Raw genomic sequence first — 20238 nt, forward strand, 5'->3', positions numbered from 1 at the left:
TGTTCCTTTAGTTGTGGGGTTTGGCAGACACAATGAAGGTGTATTTTATTAGAGCTTCTGAAAATACCAATTGTAGGGCCTTTGAAAACCCAGATTTGTCAGCATTTCACATTAATGGGCCTTTTATTTGTTTGTTTTTCTTCCTGATTTATAGACAGCGCCTAAGGCAATATATCTTCATTTAAATAACTTTCAAGTTATTTATGTCTGGCAATGACTTTGAGGCTGGGGTGTTTTACTTTATTTTTGTTGACAGGTTCATTCTGGTGCTAGTGATAATAGTCAAGCCTAAAATAAAGGCAGTTTTACAAAGTTCTCTGGATGACTGGAATAATTTAGTGAATTGCATGAAAGACCCAGATTTTCCTGAAAAGTCCTTTTTCATTACCAACTATGTTCTTACAATTTTTTTAAATAAAATCAAATACTAAGTAATCAATAAATGATGTAAACTTACTATGTGACAGATACTATGTATGGCTCTTCTATATATTTCATTTACTCTGGTTACAAACCCATAGTTATTCTTTTTTTCTTTTTTTTTTTTTTTTTTTTTGGCTATTTAGGGCTTTACCCTCCACATATAGAGGTTCCCAGGCTGGGAGGGTCGAATTGGAGCTGTAGCTGCTGGCCTACACCACAGCCACAACACGGGATCTGAGCTGCTTCTGTGACCAACACCACAGCTCATGGCAATGCCAGATCCTTAACCCACTGAGTGAGGCCAGGGATCAAACCTGCATCCTCATGGATACTAGTCAGATTCATTTCTGCTGAGCCATGACGAGAACTCCCCAGCCCATAGCTATTTTGTTTTACATATAAGGAAGCAAGGGCAATGAGATTCAGTGACTTGCCCAAGATTTCACAATGAATCGTGGTGGAGCCAGGCTGCAGTACAGGTTTTTTATTCTAAGATCAGTTTCTTCAGAGCCATTATTACTGCTTCTCTGAGGAGAGAGATCGACTGGTAAGTAGGACATGAGAGTTACAACAGAAAAACGGATGTAATTTGTAAGCACTTGAAATAGGTGATTTTTAAAATGTTTCTTCATTCAATAAATATTTATTAAATGTCTGGTTTGTGCCAGGCCCAGGATATGAACCGAGGAAACACTAACTGAGTCTACAATACATAGTTCTCGCCCTCCTGTGGTCTGCAGGGAGAAACTAACACGCAAATGGATTATAACACGGTGTGCTCTATCATGGCCTTTAGTCCACTGTAAACTGTGGTAATACGGGAACACGGAGAAGGCAAACCTTATCATCAAAAGAGAGACAGAGACCCTTCTTCTTCTTCTTTTTTTTTTTTTTTTTTTTTTTTTTTTTTTTGTCTTTTTGCCATTTCTTGGGCTGCTTTTGCGGCATATGGAAGTTCCCAGGCTAGGGGTTGAATCGGAGCTGTAGCTGCCGGCCTACACCACAGCCACAGCAACACAGGATCCAAGCCTCATCTGCGACCTACACCACAGCTCACGGCAACGCCGGATCCTTAACCCACTGAGCAAGGCCAGGGATCGAACCCACAACCTCATGGTTCCTAGTCGGATTCGTTAACCACCGAGCCACGACGGGAACTCCAAGAGACCCTTCCTGAAGGAAATGATATTTCAGTTGAGTCTTAGTGCCTGGACTAACCAACTGGAAGGGAAAGAAGAAGGACATGCCAAACAGAGGGGCAGGATAAACCCAAGACACTGTGGTTAGCACAATCAATAGTATAATTAGCTCTAAGATGAAAGTGCAAAATTTAGAAAATAATTCCGTTGAGTTCAAAGGGTAGAGTCAGCATTGCTGCTTTCTCATCAACCCTTAACTATAACCTGAAAACAATTGCAATAGTGCTAAATCTCAAGGACCCATACATGACAATTGTAACTCTCAAAAATATAGTTAAGTACCTGGGAAGGGAAAGAAAATAGGAAAACGAGCATTTATGGAAGAGCATTCTATCATCAATGTGAAGCTGTATCGATAGGGAAGCTATCTCAACACTTCACATTAACTCTGTGATATTAATATGAATATATCTGATTTATGGGAAGGCAGACAAACCCTCAGGAAATGGTAGCATCCAAGTTGGGGGTCTGGTGACTCTAAAGCCTATGCTCTTTTTATGCTTTAGTAGGGAAAGGGAACGCTACCCTCTATCCTTCCAAGATCTTGGCTGGAGCCCCCGAAACGCAAGAGTCACAACAGAAAAGCACACACACTTATTTAATGGGAGTTTTACCTTCGAATGGAAGCGAAGACCCAAAGAATGATTTTTATGCAGGTGCAAAAGTGTGGAAAGGCGTGGGGAAAATGTGATAGGGTGAAAAGGGCATCAGCCAAGCGTGGTTAACCGGGGGAGACTTAGCAAGGCCATTTGGTCAGAGTCCTCACGGCATTCCTCTGTCCTCAGAGATAAAAATGCTCCTTTCCTCCAGGTATGCTGAGGGGGCACCTCTCACATGAAGGTCTTATGACCTGCTTTTGGGGTGAGGGGGCTGTCAGGAAGTTCTTCTTGTACTTGCTGCATCTCTAAGTCCCTTCCTTTCAGCAATTCAGGGTGACCAGGGGTAGCGTGTCCTGAGAACCCCATCACATTCTTCCCTCACAGGAGCCAAAAAAAATTTTTTTTTTTTTTTGTCTTTTTGCTATTTCTTTGGGCCGCTCCCGCGGCATATGGAGGTTCCCAGGCTAGGGGTCGAATCGGAGCTGTAGCCGCCAGCCTATGCCAGAGCCACAGCAACGCGGGATCCGAGCCGCGCCTGCAACCTACACCACAGCCCACGGCAACGCCGGATCATTAACCCACTGAGCAAGGCCAGGGATCGAACCCGCAACCTCATGGTTCCTAGTCGGATTCGCTAACCACTGCGCCACGATGGGAACTCCTGGGAGCCAAAAATTAAGCATCGCAGTCTATACATCATGCCTTCCTTTTGCACTTTACCCATAAGAAGGTTCCTTAAACCCTGACTCACGTGGTTTACTTGCATAAATCACAAGTCAGTTCCCATCGCCTACTCCTCATTATCTCTGAGATTAAAAATGAACGTCCTGGGGTTCCCGTCGTGGCGCAGTGGTTAACGAATCTGACTAGGAACCATGAGGTTGCGGGTTTGATCCCTGGCCTTGCTCAGTGGGTCGGGGATCCAGCGTTGCCATGAGCTGTGGTGTAGGTTGCAGACGCAGCTCAGATCCCGTGTTGCTGTGGCTCTGGTGTAGGTGGGTGGCTGCAGCTCCGATTCAACCCCTAGCCTGGGAACCTCCATATGCCGTGGGGGCGGCCCAAGAAATAGCAAAAGAAAAAAATAAATAAATAAATAAACGTCCTTTCTCTGCCTCAGTCTTCCCACCAGTGTCACACTGCATACTGCTTAAGTCGTTTTCCTGCTACAGAACTAGATACATCACTTAACCAAACAGAAACCTTTACTGCCTTTCCATTGCCTTCATGATAAAATTCCAACTCCTTAACATGATATTCAAGGCTAGTCACTTAGCCCTGGGTTTGTCTAGCTACTGGTTCTCTCCCTCCCTCTCTCTCTCTCCGACCTCTTCCCCCTTTCCTCCTCTTTTTCTCCTTCCCCCTTTTCTCCCCTCTCACTTTCCCCCCCCCCTCCCTCCGTCTCTCTCACTTCCTCTATTTTGCCCTCTCCATCTGTCTCTCCTTCTCTCTCCTGTTTCTTTGTCTCTCTATCTCATCCAACTATCTCTTACTATAACCCTAGTCACACTGGAATATGCACTGTTCCCCGAACATAGTTCTCTTCCCTTAAATGTACTTTCCATCCTTTCCTATCTGATAGGATCTGACCAAATCCAATTCATCTTTCAAAGCATACGTTAAATGCCACCAACTCTATGGAATCGTTCCGTATGGCCCTGGGTTACTGCTTCTTCAATCTGCCACAACATTGTTGTCACCTTTATTAGTGCACTTAGCATTTTGTTTTGCAATTACCTGTGTACATACATGCCTGTTAAATTGTGAGTGGTCATCCTCATCTTGGAGAATGAAAGTCATTAGCAGAACTTCAGAAACTAAAGCAGCGGACTCTCAGAGTGTTTATTGAATGAATAAAGCTCCGTTATCTGAATTCACAGAGGCATTGAAAGTAATGAATTAGGGAGTTCCCGTCGTGGCTCAGTGGTTAACGAATCTGACTAGGAACCATGAGGTTGTGGGTTCGATCCCTGGCCTCACTCAGTGGGTTAAAGACCCAGTGTTGCCGTGAGCTGTGGTGTAGGTTGCAGACGCGGCTCAGATCCCGCGTTGCTGTGGCTGTGGTATAGACCAGCGGCTACAGCTCTGATTGGAGCCCTAGCCTGGGAACCTCTATATTCCACAGGTGTGGCCCTAGCAAAGACAAAAAGGCAAAAAAAAAAAAAAAGAAAAGAAAAAGTAATTAATTAGGAGATTCATTGAGATTATAAGTTATGAAAGGCATCTTGATTGTAGCAAAAAATGACAGCTCTCAGCAAGGGGAAAATAGAATCCCACATAAAACATAAATAACTAAAATTACCAGACTGGGACCATTTGCTGTGGAGCCAAACATCTCATTTATTTCAGTGTACCTTGAGGTGCACTATTACTACCTAGTATAATTAATACTAAGAGTAATGATCCTGTATCATTACGACAGCACTTACAGTTCATTCTGTATAGTGTGTTTAAGAAAGCATGATGGCATCAAGGTAGACATATAGATCAATGGAATAGAACTGAGAGTCCAGAAATAAACCCACGTGTCCATGTTCAACTTATTATTATTATTATTATTTTGTCTTTTTGCCATTTCTTGGGCTTCTCCTGCGGCATATGGAGGTTCCCAGGCTAGGGGTTGAATCGGAGCTGTAGCCTCCGGCATACGCCAGAGCCACAGCAACGTGGGATCCGAGCCACATCTGCGACCCACACCACAGCTCATGGCAACGCCGGATCCTTAACCCACTGAACAAGGGCAGGGATTGAACCCGCGACCTCATGGTTCCTAGTCGGATTCGTTAACCACTGTGCCACGATGGAAACTCCTGTTCAACTTATTTTTGACAAAGTGCCAAGACTCTTCAATGAGGAAAGAACAATCTCTTCAACAGTTGATGCTGGGACAACTGGAAAAGAATGAAGTTGGGCCCCTACCTCACACCATATACAGAGATTAACTCAAAATGGATCGAACACCTAAATGTAACCACTAAAATAGTATAAATTTAGGCGAAAACTTAGGTGTTGTCTTTTATGACCATGGATTTCACAATGGATTCTTAGATCTGACACCAAAAGTACAGACAACAAAAGAAAGAATAAATGGGACTTCATCAAAGTTTGAAATTTTGTACATCAAAGGACACTATCAAGAAAATGAAAAGAGGAGTTCCCATCATGGCTCAGCAGTTTATGATTCCAGCTAGTATCCATGAAGACGTGAGTTCAATCCCTGGCCTTGCTCAGAGGGTTACTGATCTGGTGTTGCTGTGATCTGTGGTGTAGATCACAGGCAAGGCTCAGATCCCCAGTTGCTGTGGCTGTGGTTTAGGCCTGCAGCTACAGCTCCCATCCAACTCCTAGCCTGGGAACCTCCATATGTCGCCAGTGCAGCCCTAAAAAGACCAAAAAAAAAAAAAATGAAAGAAAGAAAGAAATGGTCAATAAGTACATGAAAAGATGTTCAACATCATTTGTCATTAGGGTGATGCACAGCAAAACCACAATGAAATACCACTTTAGGAGTTCCTGTTGTGGCTCAGTGGGTTAAGAACCTGACTAATATCCATGAGGATGTGGGTTCCATCCCTGGCCTCTCTCATTGGGTTAAGGATCCAGCATTGCCACAAGCTGCAGTGTAGGTTGCAGGGGTGGCTCAGATCTGGTGTTGCTGTGGCTGAGGTGAGGCCAGCAGCTGCAGCTCCTATTTGACCCCCAGCCAGGAACCTCCGTATGCTGCACATGTGCCCTAAAAAGAAAAAATAGATAAATTAAAAAATAAATGAACAAATAAATAAAAATGAAATACCGCTTTATACATTCACTAGGATGGCTGTAATTTTTTGAAAAAGAAAATAGTAAGTGTTGGCAAGGATGTTCAGGAACTGGAACACTTGTCCTTTGCTGGTATGTGAATATATTAAAACGGTGCAGCTGCAGTGGAAAGCAGTTTGATATCTCAGAAAGTTATAGAATTACTATATGACCCAGCGATTCTCCTCCTGGGTATATAGCCAAGAATGGCAAGCATGTGTTCATACAAAACCTTGCATACAAATCTTCAAAGCATCATTGTTCATAATAGCTAAGATGTGAAAATAAACCAATACCCATCAACTAATGAGTGGATTCAACAAATTTGGCTCTATTGGTTTTAATTTTGCTTCTTAAGAAATAAAACATTACAGATGAAGTTCCTTTTGTGTCCCTCATTGATAACCATTTCCCTCCTTCAGAGACAACCACCATCCTGAACTTGGAATGTGTGATTTTTGTCCCTTTTTTTTTTTTTTTTTTTTTTTTTTTTGTCTTTTTGCCTTTTCTAGGGCTGCTTCCCATGGCATATGGAGGTTCCCAGGCTAGGGATCTAATCAGAGCTGTAGCTACTGGCCTACGCCAGGGCACAGCAACTCGGGATCCAAGCCGCATCTGCAACCTACACCACAGCTCACGGCAATGCTGGATCCTTAACCCACTGAGCAAGGCCAGGGATTGAACCCACAACCTCATGGTTCCTAGTCAGATTTGTTAACCACTGCACCACGACAGGAACTCCAAGTCCCATTTTTTTTTTTTATCGTTTTTTTGTGTTGAATCCATAAACAATATGTAGTATTGTTTGATGTAATTTTTAAACATTATATGAAAAGTATCACACCTATCTGGCTGCATTTTGCTTTTATTACTCAACATTTTAAACACAAAATTTATGTAATTTTAAGACATGAAAAGACTGTCACAAATGTCTCCTAACTTGGTCTCCCCCCTTTAGTCTTCTACTCTCACCAGTACAACCCTGTTTGACTATTTCATCAGTTGAAAATTCTAATGAATCCAGGTAATATATGACATAAAAGACAATGTTATAGTCCAAAAATATATTCTTAACTATGTTATACATATTTTTCTGCTATGACTAAGATTATGGAATTTAAGGTATAAGACACAAAGCAGTCAAAGAAAATCATAGTTAAAAAGTACAGTAAGTACAAGAATATTTGTTCAATTACATTTCAATTTCTGGGGATCATTGGCCAAATCCAAGTATTTACAAAAATTATTGAGAAATGCAAGTACAGTCAAAATATTCAAATACGTTGGCAATAAAACTGTATAGATAACCATATAACGTCAAGAGCATGGGCTGGATCATAACTATAATTAATATCTATCCATAGCTCCATATGTTTGTATCATTAGATAGAACTTTCAATGGTGTATTCTCAGACCAGAACTTAGGCTTCAACCATATTTGCTTTGAGAAACTAGTTTTATCAAGGGTTGAACTTTGGTGTTTGTTGATTTCATACATCCTTCAGGTACCCCTAGTTCCACTCAAGTCTGGCTGTTTTTTCATAACTGTTTGTAACAAAGGTAACCTCTGCTTTGAGTCAGGAAAGACATTTATTCTGACTTCCTGGAGTGTGAGATACGTCTGTGATCCTCTCTTCCTTCTAGCCCTCTGCCCCTTTTTTGTGCTCGTATTGTCAGCTACAAGAACTCGGAGAGACCAGGTAGAGGCTTGGCTCCAACTGGTATGCTCAGCACCTGAGCCATTAGGTTGGCAAATCATTTATGCATCTTTTTGGCTAACTCATGATCCACCTCAGTAATAGCACTTTCCTGGGTGGTATTTTTTGTTGTTGATCATTATACTTAAATACGGCTTCTTCTTTTTCTCTGTGAATCATTATATCAACATAGGTGTGGTTGGTTAGGTAAACACAAAGGAGATAAATGAGCTAAAGCTGAACCTGTAGAAACATTCTATATTCAGTGCTTAGAGTTATGACTTGCACATTTGTAATATTTCTTTGTGGCTTCTATTCATGGTGGGTATTGAATGTGCAAGTAAAAAAAAAAAAGAAAAAGAAGACAGATGGAGGGAGGTGGGGGCTTCCCACCATGAGCTCAAGACATCTAAAGCAAAGATCGACTCTGAGCAACAAATATGCACATGAAACACTAAAAAGAAAACAAAGATACCTAATAGTTCTCAGGGAAAATTAGCCGCCATAACTTTGTAATACCTTCCAAAATGTGCATATTCTTTGCACTTTCAGCTAACATGAAACCCATGGTAATTAGCATGTAGCTTTTGTCATGTTTCAAAACCAGGTAGAGAAATCAATTTCAATGTTAATGTAGGGTGTTTGAAACTTCTTTTAGCTTTGAAATATTCACTCTTCCAGTTCCACAGAAAAATAATTGTTTCAGGAACTTATCTGCTTGTTTTTGCTTTATTTTCATTGTGGATTTTCATAGAGATAATAGTTCCTGGTAATAATCGTTTCCACTGAAAAGAAGTTCAAGACAAGTTGAACATACTTTTGAATGAACTCAAACACTTTAAAATTTATATAGAATGCAGCAGGCTCTTACTCATAGATAGTATTGTTTGATCATTGTTAACATGTTAGGTACAAGATCAATGATTTCTGCTTGATAATACCTTGCACTTTAAAGTGTATTTCATATTTACTTCTCATCTGGTTTTAATGTGGTAGAGTCATAATATAAAAAGAGGAGATTCACTAGGGACATCTTTGGGGTTACACCCTTTAACACAAAAGTTGTAATGTTTTCAAATATGCCTTCATTTAATTGCCAGTTATGCCAAACTTTTCACAAGTTGCATCAATGGTGAGTCACTTAAATTAAAATCCACCGGTGTGTACAATAGAACAAAAGAGAGGCTCCAAAGAAGTTTCAGCCTCTAGACAAAAGTAGAATTTTTCAAAAGGTATAAAGAAACAACCTTTTGTCAACTTCTCATCCTATAGAAGAGCTGTACGAAGAAGACCAAAAGTCTAGTACCATGTAAACATTAATAGAAAACGAATATTTCAGCAGGTGTGCATGTTGCTTTTTCAACTGAATACAGTAATCCTTTGATCATATCTCTGAAAAGAATTTCTTTCTCAGATGTGTTGCAGTCACTTTTCTTAAAGGGACAGTCTTCCTTTCTGGAAATTTCTTTGTATCATTATTCGTTTTTGTTTAAAAACGTCCATAAAAGTAATTTGGAAAGTAATCATTGGCTATTCTACTTTTAGAATTTCTCCTATTTAGGTAAATTTACTAACTCCTGTTAGCCATATCATTAACTGATATTAAGCTTTAATAGAGTCAGAATTGTACTTTTCTTTATAGGGGCATAGCATGTTAATATAATAGTTAAGTTCCCTATTCAATTATATCTAGCATTCCTACCATACATTTAGGACTGGGATATGTATTACATAGATAAATAGATGAAAAGGTACTGCCTTCAAGGAGCTTACAGTCTAATTGAGGGAAATGACATTAACATATATTAATAGAGTACGGCAGGATTAAAAATATGCATGATCCCAAAATAATAGTCAGCTAAACTGCCAACAATTAGACAAGTTGTTTTTAAAAGAAACTATAAAATATATTAACATGTTTTGAAGGTATCACCACTGCAAGATGTTTGCACCATTTTCACTTTTTCCCAAGTTTTGTCAAGGCTCTAAGGACACACCTCTCCATCTCTGCTCTGAATACTTTAATTCAAACCTGCCTCCTACCTGGCCTCCAAGCTAGATTTCCAGTGTTCTTTCTAATCTTACCTTCTCCTAAATCTGTCATCCATATGACACCCAGCACGATCTGCCTACAACTTCCTGCTTAAAACTTCAGTAGTTCCCATTGTCAACTGGATAAAGCCCAAGTTCTTTAATGTGCGCATAGACCTCTGGCCCCTCATGGCCCAGTCTTATCTTCTTCATCTCTCCATCTAGGCTTTTATATGCTAGTAATATTGGATTTTTTTTTTCTTGTTACATGTAGACACATTCTAAAGGCACTGCCTTTGATGCCTTTTTTTTTTCCTCATTATGTTCCCACCTGGATTGCCCTTTCCACAAATCTTTGCTTGTCTAATTCTTACTCATCTTTTAAGACCAAAATTAAGGCGTCATTTTCTTTTGAGGTCATAGGTCAAACTTAAAAGTCCCTTTCTCTGTGATCCCATAATGACCTCTGCAAATCTCTGTTCAGCATATAAGGGAGGTTTAAATCATTTATATACATAGAGAGAATATGACTTCTTTTTTATGTCTTCAGTACCTATCACTGACTTAATGCATACATTTGTATATTTTCTGGAGTAAACATATACTAGTTTCTAATAGTTTAGCATGTGCTCTTTCTTATATATAGCTTTACTATTTTGAAGCTAATGGCCCTTGGGCAAATCATTTGTCTCTTTGAAACAGTTTTTTCATCTTTAAAAGGAAGATAGGACGTTCCCATTGTGGCTCAGCTCTAACTAACCCAAGTACTATGCATGAGGATGCAGGTTCGATCTCTGGTTTCTCTTAGTGGGTTAAGGTCCGGCATTGCTGTGAGCTGTGGTGTAGGCTGCAGACTAGGCTTGGATCCCATGTTGCTGTGGCTGTGGTGTAGGCTGGCAGCTGCAGCTCTGATTTGACCCCTAGCCTGGGAACTTCCGTATGCCGCAGGTGCAGCCCTAAAAAAAAAAAAAAAAAAAAAAGCAAATAAAATTAAGATAATAATTGCTAACATTTATTAAACACTTGCCGTGGTGTGTTATAGGTATTCTAAGTACTTTGAAAGTGTGCACATCAATGCTATCAAGTAGATACTATTATCCTCCCTACTTGTCGGATGGTATGAAAACTAAAGCCTTAGAAAGACATGTAACTGTTTTGCATTGTTAGTAAGTGGGGAAGCTAACTTCCAGCCTACTAGTCAGATTCCAGAATTCAGACTTTTAACAGCTATACTCCACTGCCTCACAGGAGCAAGGTTATCAAGGACTGAATGAGACGCCAGTGAGGACACTCCGTAAAGCACACAGTGTTATACAAATAATAATAAATACTGTTTTCGAAGCACTAGTACGCGTCATGCATAGTGCAAAGTGACCCACATATAGTATTAACTAATTTAATTCCAGGTACTGTTGTCATCTTCACTAAAGATAAGACTTATCGAGGCAAAGAAAGATGATTACAGGAGTTGGTGGTGGAGCCTGTGTTCAAGCACAGCCATCTGAGTCCGCAGCCAAATGTGCTTAGCCACAAGGCTATGCTACCTCTCAAATACTATTATAAATATAGTCACCGTGTGCTCCCTGTAGGTGAATTCTGTCACATAAATCTTCCCATTCACATTGTATGTGTCTGAAATTATATACGCTATTGTCAAAGTGGGTTTATTCCATTTGGAACCAAAGGGAAGTGTTACAAAGCAAAATATACCTGTCACGCAAGTGAGGACCTGCAGGATCGGCACCTTTGAATAACTTGCTTTACCTTCTTAAAAGGTGTGTGTTTAAAGACAGAATCACACATAAACTAAACGTACTTACAAGTATGTTGTAATCAGTAGAGGAAGTCAATGTATTCAACTGTGATTTAGAAGTCACGGGGTCTGGCTCATTATTACCCAATTCATCCTTCTTAAATAAGAAAGACCAGCATTATATCCTCTGTGGAAGAATTACAGCATGTGAAATAGTCAAACACATTTAAAAAAGAAATCCTACATTGGGATCCACTGCTTAGTGGAAACAGGGAGATATGAGTTCCAAACACCCCGACTTTAGTGGGGTTCGGTGGCAAAATCAAGTGATTTCATTTTAGTGCTGGTTTTTAGCATTTAATTTCTTTTTATAAAAGTAGTTTAACCTTTGTGGAACCCAGGAAATGTAAAAGGACTGAAAGAAAGCCCCAGGGTTTCTTCCCCCGCGCTCCCAGAACCATCTTTTGCAAAGGGTCCCTCAACTAGACCACCTGCTGTAGTATTACTCACCTGCTGTAGTATTACTCACCTGTATTCAGAGAGATAGGCTTGTATCTTCTAAGGGCAAAAATGCCAACTGCATCTCCTACATGAGAGACCTGCCAGTTGTCCTGAGCAGCTATATACTTGGTGTAATACGGCATGTTTACCTAACGTCTTGCTATGTGCTTCATATGTGAAGTTCCTTTTCACGGCTGTTTGTTTCTGTTGGCCTCTATGTGTTAAAAATAATATAAGGTCAAATTCCATAGGAAAGCATGGTTCTGATTGAATTTCCAGTCCCAAACTCTGGACCTAAGCCAGTAGGATCTGGGAATGTGGCAGAGGGGGTATGGCTTACACGGCAGCACTCAAAAGTGACTACTTAGGTTGATTAACTAGTGGTGAAGATCGGTTTGGAAAGAAATTTCAACCAGACTAATTAGCAAGCAGTCAGATGTGACAAAAAAGTGAGTAAAATATATGCCACCTTTCTGGAAGGGAGCTAAAAAAATGCACTGGGAAAAGATGGAAATAAGTAACGTGGTGCTGGAGCCTAGTAAGAAAAGTTAGCTCCACTGCCTGCCTCATGCTGTTTAAAAATAGAAGTGAGCAGTCTTAAACGTGATTTGAATTAGACTAAAAGTCCAAGCCCTGATGATATGTATTTAGATATATAATTTTGGGGGCAATTTTATTATAGGCAATGTTGCCTTTGAGCCCATTTTAGAGTTTGAATTGAGACATAAAATCTTTTTTAAAAAAAAGGCTTTACGATGTCCTCCAAACTGCAGTAGTCTATGTTTAAGCTCTGAAAGGATCAGTTTCTTATCTTTGCAATTTCCTTTGTAAAGTACTCAGCATAACATACATATTCATGCTGACACTTTTTGGAGTTAACCATACGATTACATGAAACCATCTGCCAAGAAATCCATCCTTTAAAAATGGATTGTGATTGTGAAGATGATGGCTTCTATACATGGCTCAAGCAATGACAACTTTTTTTTTTTCTTTTTTTTTTTTAACTTTTTAGTTCCGCACCCACGGCATATGGAAGTTCCCAGGCTCTGGGTCAAATCTGAACTGCAGCTGCCAACCACAGCCACAGTCACAGCCATGCCAGATCTGATCCGCATCTGCAGACTACACCACAGCTCACAGCAACACCAGATCCTTAACCCACTGAGCGAAGCCAGGGATCGAACCTGCGTCCTCATGGATACTAGTTGGATTCATTTCTGCTGCTCTGCGAAGGGAATTCCTAAATAATTAAAACTAACTGTTGTTTGGCCACCTCCCAACAATTTTTATCTCTTGGACTTTAGTTCTTACTTGTATTTCCACTTTGGGACACTTTCTTTCAGTCATTTGCCTGGAAAGCCTTTCTCACCTTTTCGTTTAATGAAGTCCTATGCATCTTTGAAGGAATACTAAATACTCTCGCTTATGGAAACTTTTTTCCATTTCTCGCTCCTCATTCTTCCCCTACAGAATGATTCCCTTTACTCTTAAGTTTCTATAGGATCTAGCGCTGTTTCTATTACAGCACTTGTCATATACTATTATATTCTATTACAGGTAGTAATAGAATTAATTGTAGGCTGCTTGAAGGCAGAAACTGCCTTCTTTTTTTTCTTTCTTTCTTTCTTTCTTTTTTTTTTTTTTTTTTTTTTTTTTTTTTTTTTTTTGTCTTTTTGCCTTTTCTAGGGCCACTCCTGTGGCATATGGAGGTTCCCAGGCTAGGGGTCTAATCGGAGCTTTTGCTGCTGGCCTATGCCAGAGCCACAGCAATGCAGGATCCAAGCCACATCTGCGACCTACACCACAGCTCACGGCAACGCCAGATCCTTAACCCACTGAGCAAGGCCAGGGATCGAACCCGCATCCTCATGGTTCCTAGTCGAATTCGTGAACCATTGCACCATGACGGGAACTCCCAGAAACTGCCATCTTTATGGTAGAACACCTAACTCCACGCTCAAGGAGTGGACATAAACTCTTGCACATGGTTGACGATGGCATTTGAAACCAATGGATCTTCAAAGTGGAAAGTCTGGGGGGTGGGGGGTGGGAAGCATCCTTTCAGATATTCTCCTGCTTTGTTACTGAACTAGATATCCTATTCGTCCACGTTCTCCATAATGAGGAGATGAGCTTCCACCCTTATAACCAGCAAATCTACTTATCAATTGTTCTCAGCCTGATGGTGGACATATTACTTTGAAACCATTTACTTATTCAGAAAGGCTATGTTGACCACCTACTATGCCACTGCTGAAATTATCACCAACATTAATCCCTCATTTTTCTAAAATGCTGATAAATAATAATATGTATTACCATCATTGTTTGTACACTGTTTTGCAGTTTATAGAACTCTTTCCCAGCCACCATATCATTAAAATTTGCAAAATGGATGAAGTGGATATTACTGTTATCTCAACTTTTCAGTCCTTTCTTAGATTCCTTTTCAGGCCTTTCTTAGATTCTTAGATTCAAGAATGCTTTTGTTGGGAGTTCCCACTGTGGCGTAGTGGAGATGAATTCAGCTTGTATCCATGAGGATGTGGATTCGATCCCTGGCCGTATTCGGTGGGTCGGGGAGCCAGTGTTTCTGTGAGCTGTGGTATAGGTCACAGACAAAGCTTGGATCCCAAGTTGTTGTGGTGTAGGCCGGCAGCTGTAACTCCATTCAACCCTTAGCCTGGGAACTCCCGTATGCTGTAGGTTCGGACCTAAAAAAAAAAAGTGGCAGAGAAGATGTCACTTTACCTGTCTAGATATCATTCACTCATTGTATGAGAAAGGGGAAGAACTCCTTAAGGTCCCTTAGAGATCTTAAATTTTAACATTTGACATGATTAAATAAAAGCATTCTTTTTCCTTTGGCTTTTTGCTCTTTAGGGCCACACCCATGGTATATGGAAGTTCCCAGACTAGGGGTTGAATGGAGCTATCGCCGCCAGCCTACACCACAGTCACAGCCACACTGGATCTGAGCCACAGCTTTCCACAATTGCCAGATCCTTAATCCACTGAGCAAGGCCAGGGATCAAACCTTTGTCCTCTTGGATACTAGCTGAGTTCTCAACCCACTGAGCCACAGTTGGAACTCTCACATATTCTTAATAAAGAAAAGTCCATACTGCAATAGAATCTCTCTTCTGAGTCCTAGCTCTAGCCACTATCCATATTGCCTCTAGGATAAAAAAGTTTGAGCATGTCACCCTCATTTTTGAGCAATTCTCTTTATTCATCTTTGGGAACTGTCATTTCTGATACAGTTTTGTAAATCTCAGTGTTCATGTCAGGGTTTTCTTCCAGGATTTGTGTTCCCTTTTTCTCATCTTTGTCTGCTTTTCCCACCTGAAATGTAACTTATATGCCATGCATACCGGCACCAGGCACAAAATGTGTGCTGGGCAATTTTGTCTCTCTAGTAGCTTTTATCTAACCCTCATTTTTTCCAAATCTAGCTTCTTGGCCTTTAGTTCTTATTTCAATATTCAGATAGGTCATTGGGTAGTTTTATGCCATTCACCCAAAGGTCTGCTGGCAGAGCTGGATGATGTGTGATGTTGGCACCATTGCCTGGTGCCTAGTGCACCTCCTTTGCTGAGAATTCAGAAGGTTTTAAACTGAAATCAGTTATTCGAGATACTTGGTCTAATTCTATTGTCTTCCAGATGAGGGAAATGAGCTCTGGTGAAAGGGGAGGGAAAAAAAAAACAAAAAAACAACTTGCCTAACGTTGCATAGCCTGGATCCAAATCCAGGATTCTCAGGATGGTCCTTCTGCTACTTACATCACATGTTGAATGAAAACAAGATCTCTGAACAGGGCAGGGGCATTAGCTGAGTACAGAAAAGGGAAAGCAAGAAGGGTGTGGTGACAAGACTCCAAACTGGACAATCCCCAACTGGCTAAACATTTTTTGAAATTAGAGGATTCTGTTTGTAAAAATTGAACTTAGTTTGCAGCTAAACCCAGAGATGTCTTCTAAAGAGCCTGACAAACCTCATCTTCCTATGCCAATTTATCAAATTATTAGAAATGTAAGGATTTTTTTCATAAGGAAACTGATCGTCATGTGACCATTTTCTAGCACTTTATGTCATTTTATCTTGAAACGCAAGCCCTATTATTCTTTGCATGGCACGTTACTGGGAAACACTGATAGTGTCTCAGCTGAAACGAATTGAACTTATTGCACGTGACCCCTTTATAATTTATTAACAAAGTTTGCGCATAGAGGCTGATTTTTGTAAAATTCGGTTCTGTGAGACAGAGTCTTTTGCGTTGATTTAGGATACCTCCATTCAGGCTGAAACTTTCCAGACTTGAGAGTGTTCACATTTTCATTGCTTAATTGTAAATCATCTTTCATTTAGAAGATTTAAAGACAGGCTAAAGACCTAAATCTTTTCAATCACCTTCCTAACTGGGAAAAGCCTCTAGATGAGCCTTATTATGTTTTTGCCTAATGGATTAGAACAAACAGTTTGATAATGTTCAAATAGAACAAATACCATCACAAGAAAAACAACTCTTGCCTCCAAGAGTTAAATGTAAAATTAGGTGTCATTATAGGGCATTTGGAAGACGTTTGAAAGCAGTCTAGCCCCAGCAGGCCAAACCACTCCACTGGAATGGGCAGCAAATCAAAACCAGAGTGGGAGGCTTGTTTTCCCCTATTTGTTTTGCTTCATTCTGCTTGATTATTTTGGCCAAGTTAAGCTGAAACTGCAATGCTCTGAAGTTCTGTAAATTTAAGCTTTTAATTAGGTAAAAGACTCTTTTGCAGCTCTTATTGAGTGCTCATTTTGTGCTTGGAATGCTTTCTTCCGTACTCTGGTATGTTTTGAAAAGAGCTGTGGTACCCTGTGCCGGCTCCCTCCAGTAGCCGTGAAAACCTTCCATGGATCTTTCCTGAGTTTTATCTGCTCAGAGGTTGCTCTGTAGGTGTCTGGTGCATTGGAACATCTCTGGGATTTTCTGCGCATTTGCACTGTCAAAAGAAAACTGAATTACGCTTCGTGTTAGCTCTGTTTAAAGCTTTCCTAGTTAAATCATTTTTAAATTTAAAAAGGTTTTCATTAACCCTGCTTATAAATGCTAGATTTTTTTTCCTCGGAGGAAAGTATTTTCTACTTTATTTTTTCAATAATATTCTTTTTTTTTTTTTTTTTGGCTTTTTGGGGCCACACCTGCAGCATATGGAAATCTCAGGCTAGAGGGTCTAATCGGACCTGTAGCCGCTGGCCTACACCACAGCTCACGGCAATGCTGGATCCTTAACCCACTGAGCGAGGCCAGGGATCGAACCCGCAACCTCATGGTTCCTAGTCGGATTCGTTTCCTCCGCGCCATGATGGGAACTCCACTAATGTTCTCTTAAAGGTTTGGCTGATTTGCATGTGCTTTTATACCTGTGATTTTTAACTAAAGAATGGAACATAGGAGAAAAACAGTTATCGAATGATGGCACAAGACTGACTCTGTGTGTGTTTTAAGAAAAAAATTATGGTCTTTGTATTGATGATTTTCATTTGGATAAAAAAAGCTTTAAACAATATTCTCACATCCTAGGACTTTAAAAGGTTTGCATCTTCTCTATGAAGAAGTCATTTAAACAATGTAAAGATGGTGAGGGAAATCTGGATCAGAATTAAGTAGGTTAAGAGCATGTAGAAACCTAAGTCCCTTTAAGGCTTTTTGGAGCAGTTGGAAGAAATCTTGAAATCAGCTTCCTTCTCAAAGAGGAAATACATTTCTTATGAATTAGTAACCGCCGTTAGAGGATACTCTATTTGTTTTCAGTTAGAATCCGGCCTCCTTTTTGTCTGGAAGTTAGCATTTATCTACATGGTAGAAAAAGTAACCACCCTTATAAAAATAAATCCTAAAGTCTGTGGGCCAGGATTCAAATGTTAAGAACGTGTACACAAGAAAATTTCCACCACCAGACAATCTTATCACACTTACTCTCGCGAAACAGGTGTCTGAACTGATTGGGGAGCTTTGGTTTTATTTTTGTCGGTGTTTAATTTCCTGCCATGCAGATGCACTTCGTGTTAAGGGCTTTATGTGATTAAGTGGCAAAATGACAAACAAGGTTGTCTGGTGCTCATCTTCTCTCTTTAGTCGACTAATCACCTTTGGATTCTGGCCTCTGTCCACGAGTGAGTCCCTTCGGCAAGTAAGCCACCTTTCTCAATCTAGACATTTGATCGGCACACGACCACATGAGCGATGATGTCTGAGACGAAGGTTACAGTTTGGATTTAGGAAGACACTTTATGATCCTGGGGTGGAAATGGTTTTCTTGGTTCGCGTCAACATCTTTCCCCCTGGTTGTGTTGACAGCACCATCCAGCTCTGCAGCTTCAGTGGGAATCACAACACGGTCGCCGAGATTGAAAACCTCCAGAGAGGTAAACCCGTCAAGACTGTCTTGTCTTGGCGCGATGCAGAAGCATTTTCTTAGAAGCGAAATGTTCCCAGTGACGGCTCGAGGCCAGTACAACGTCCTTCTGACCCCAGCATTGCCGTTTGCGCATCTCTCACTTGCCCTTGACTTGACACACAACTTGAGGGCCTTAAGGTGATTAATCCACCTCCCTCTCGCTCTCCGAGTGGTGATTACCTCCCTGCAGGTACTATCATCCTCGCGTCTTAGCGGTAGTAATGACTTGGATTTATGTTAATACTGTCTTAAGGAGGATTGCAACGTATTTTATGCTTATTATATTCTCCCTCTGAGCTATAAGCCAGAGTTGTTATTCAGAGCATTCTGGAGGGGTAACTGAAGGGGTATCTGAAGCACTGCATTGCGAGGACTTTCTTAGGTCCCATGGAGAACAAGGCACAGGCAAGGTTTAGGTTCTTTTTTTTTTTTTTTCCCAGAGTTCCCGTGGTAGTGCAGTGGAACCGAATCTGACTAGGAACCATGAGATGGCGGGTTCGATCCCTGGCCGCACTCAGTGGGTTAAAGACCTGGTGTTGCTGTGAGCTGTGGTGTAGGTCACAGACGTGGCTCAGATCCTGCATTGCTGTGGCTGTGGTGTAGGCTGGCGGCAGCAGCTCCAATTCGACCCCTAGCCTGGGAACCTCCGTATGCTGCAGGTGTGGCCCTTAAAAAGCAAAAAAAAAAAAAATTTCTCTTTTTTCTTTTGTTGTGATAAGATTTTTATTTTTTTCTATTATCGTTGACTTTCAATGTTCGAGCGATTTCTGCTGTACATCAAAGTTACCCAGTCACACACACACACACACACACACACACACACACACACACACACACACACACACACACATATATGCATTCAAGGTTTTGATTCTTGGTCTCCTGATGGCTAACCCACTATTCCTTCCACCAGACCGCTGCTCCCTCTTCATTTGAAAAATGAAGAGGAGCTATTGGCTTTCACATTTCACCCCAAGCATTGAAAACAGCAGAAAGACATCTGTGTACTAGCTTGCATTTGTACTACAGCACGCAGTTCTCTGCCTGTGGCTTGACGTACCTTGTAACAGAAAAGTTGGTGACAGAACGACCTAACTCTGCCTCGTCAAAGGCGAGGCATGGAGCTGCTGCACTTTCCTGGTGCAGGCTGCTCAGAGACACACGTTGCCTGTGGTGAGTGTGGTGAATGTGATTGGATGGTGCCAGAGGTGGTGGGAGCCTCCTTTTCAGTTGGGACTTCAGTTTCTCTTGTTTTGAACTTTCACTGGATTCCTTCCTCATCAGCCCCAGTACCAGGCCACATAGTCTCATGGGCCCATAGGAGGTGACTAAATTGTTTTGTAATTCTGTTGAACTCCTTATACAAAATAGGGATTATGCCTTTGGTATTTTTTTGTTTTGGCCTTTGGTATTTTATATGTAGAACCAAACCCTCTGAAACCCAATTCCCTTGGTTTGACTGCCTTTCTTGTGATAAAAATACAATCTGATGAAGCGAAGAGTTGGGTTTGACTCATATTTGGCTTGAAAGTGTGTCGTTGATAAAGGACCCCACCTAGGCATATTTTTACACGCAGGTAACGCTTTCTTTGAAGTGATTATTGAATGTGTTCTTTTTAAAGGGAAGGGAGGGGAAGAGAAGGGAAACTTGGAGACACTGAGCATCGATTTCGTGGATGTTTTCATAAATGCTGTCACAGTCAAACCTCATCAAACCTACAAGATAAATATTATTTTCTCCCATTTTAACAGAGCAGAAAATTGAGAGTCAGAGAGGTTATGTAATGTGAA

The sequence above is a fragment of the Sus scrofa genome, chromosome 12, assembly GCF_054392235.1.
Source record: "Sus scrofa isolate SSC_HxYL_T2T_F1_AM1 chromosome 12, Sscrofa_HxYL_maternal_Yorkshire_Landrace_v2.0, whole genome shotgun sequence".
NCBI classification, from domain to species: Eukaryota; Metazoa; Chordata; class Mammalia; order Artiodactyla; family Suidae; genus Sus; species Sus scrofa.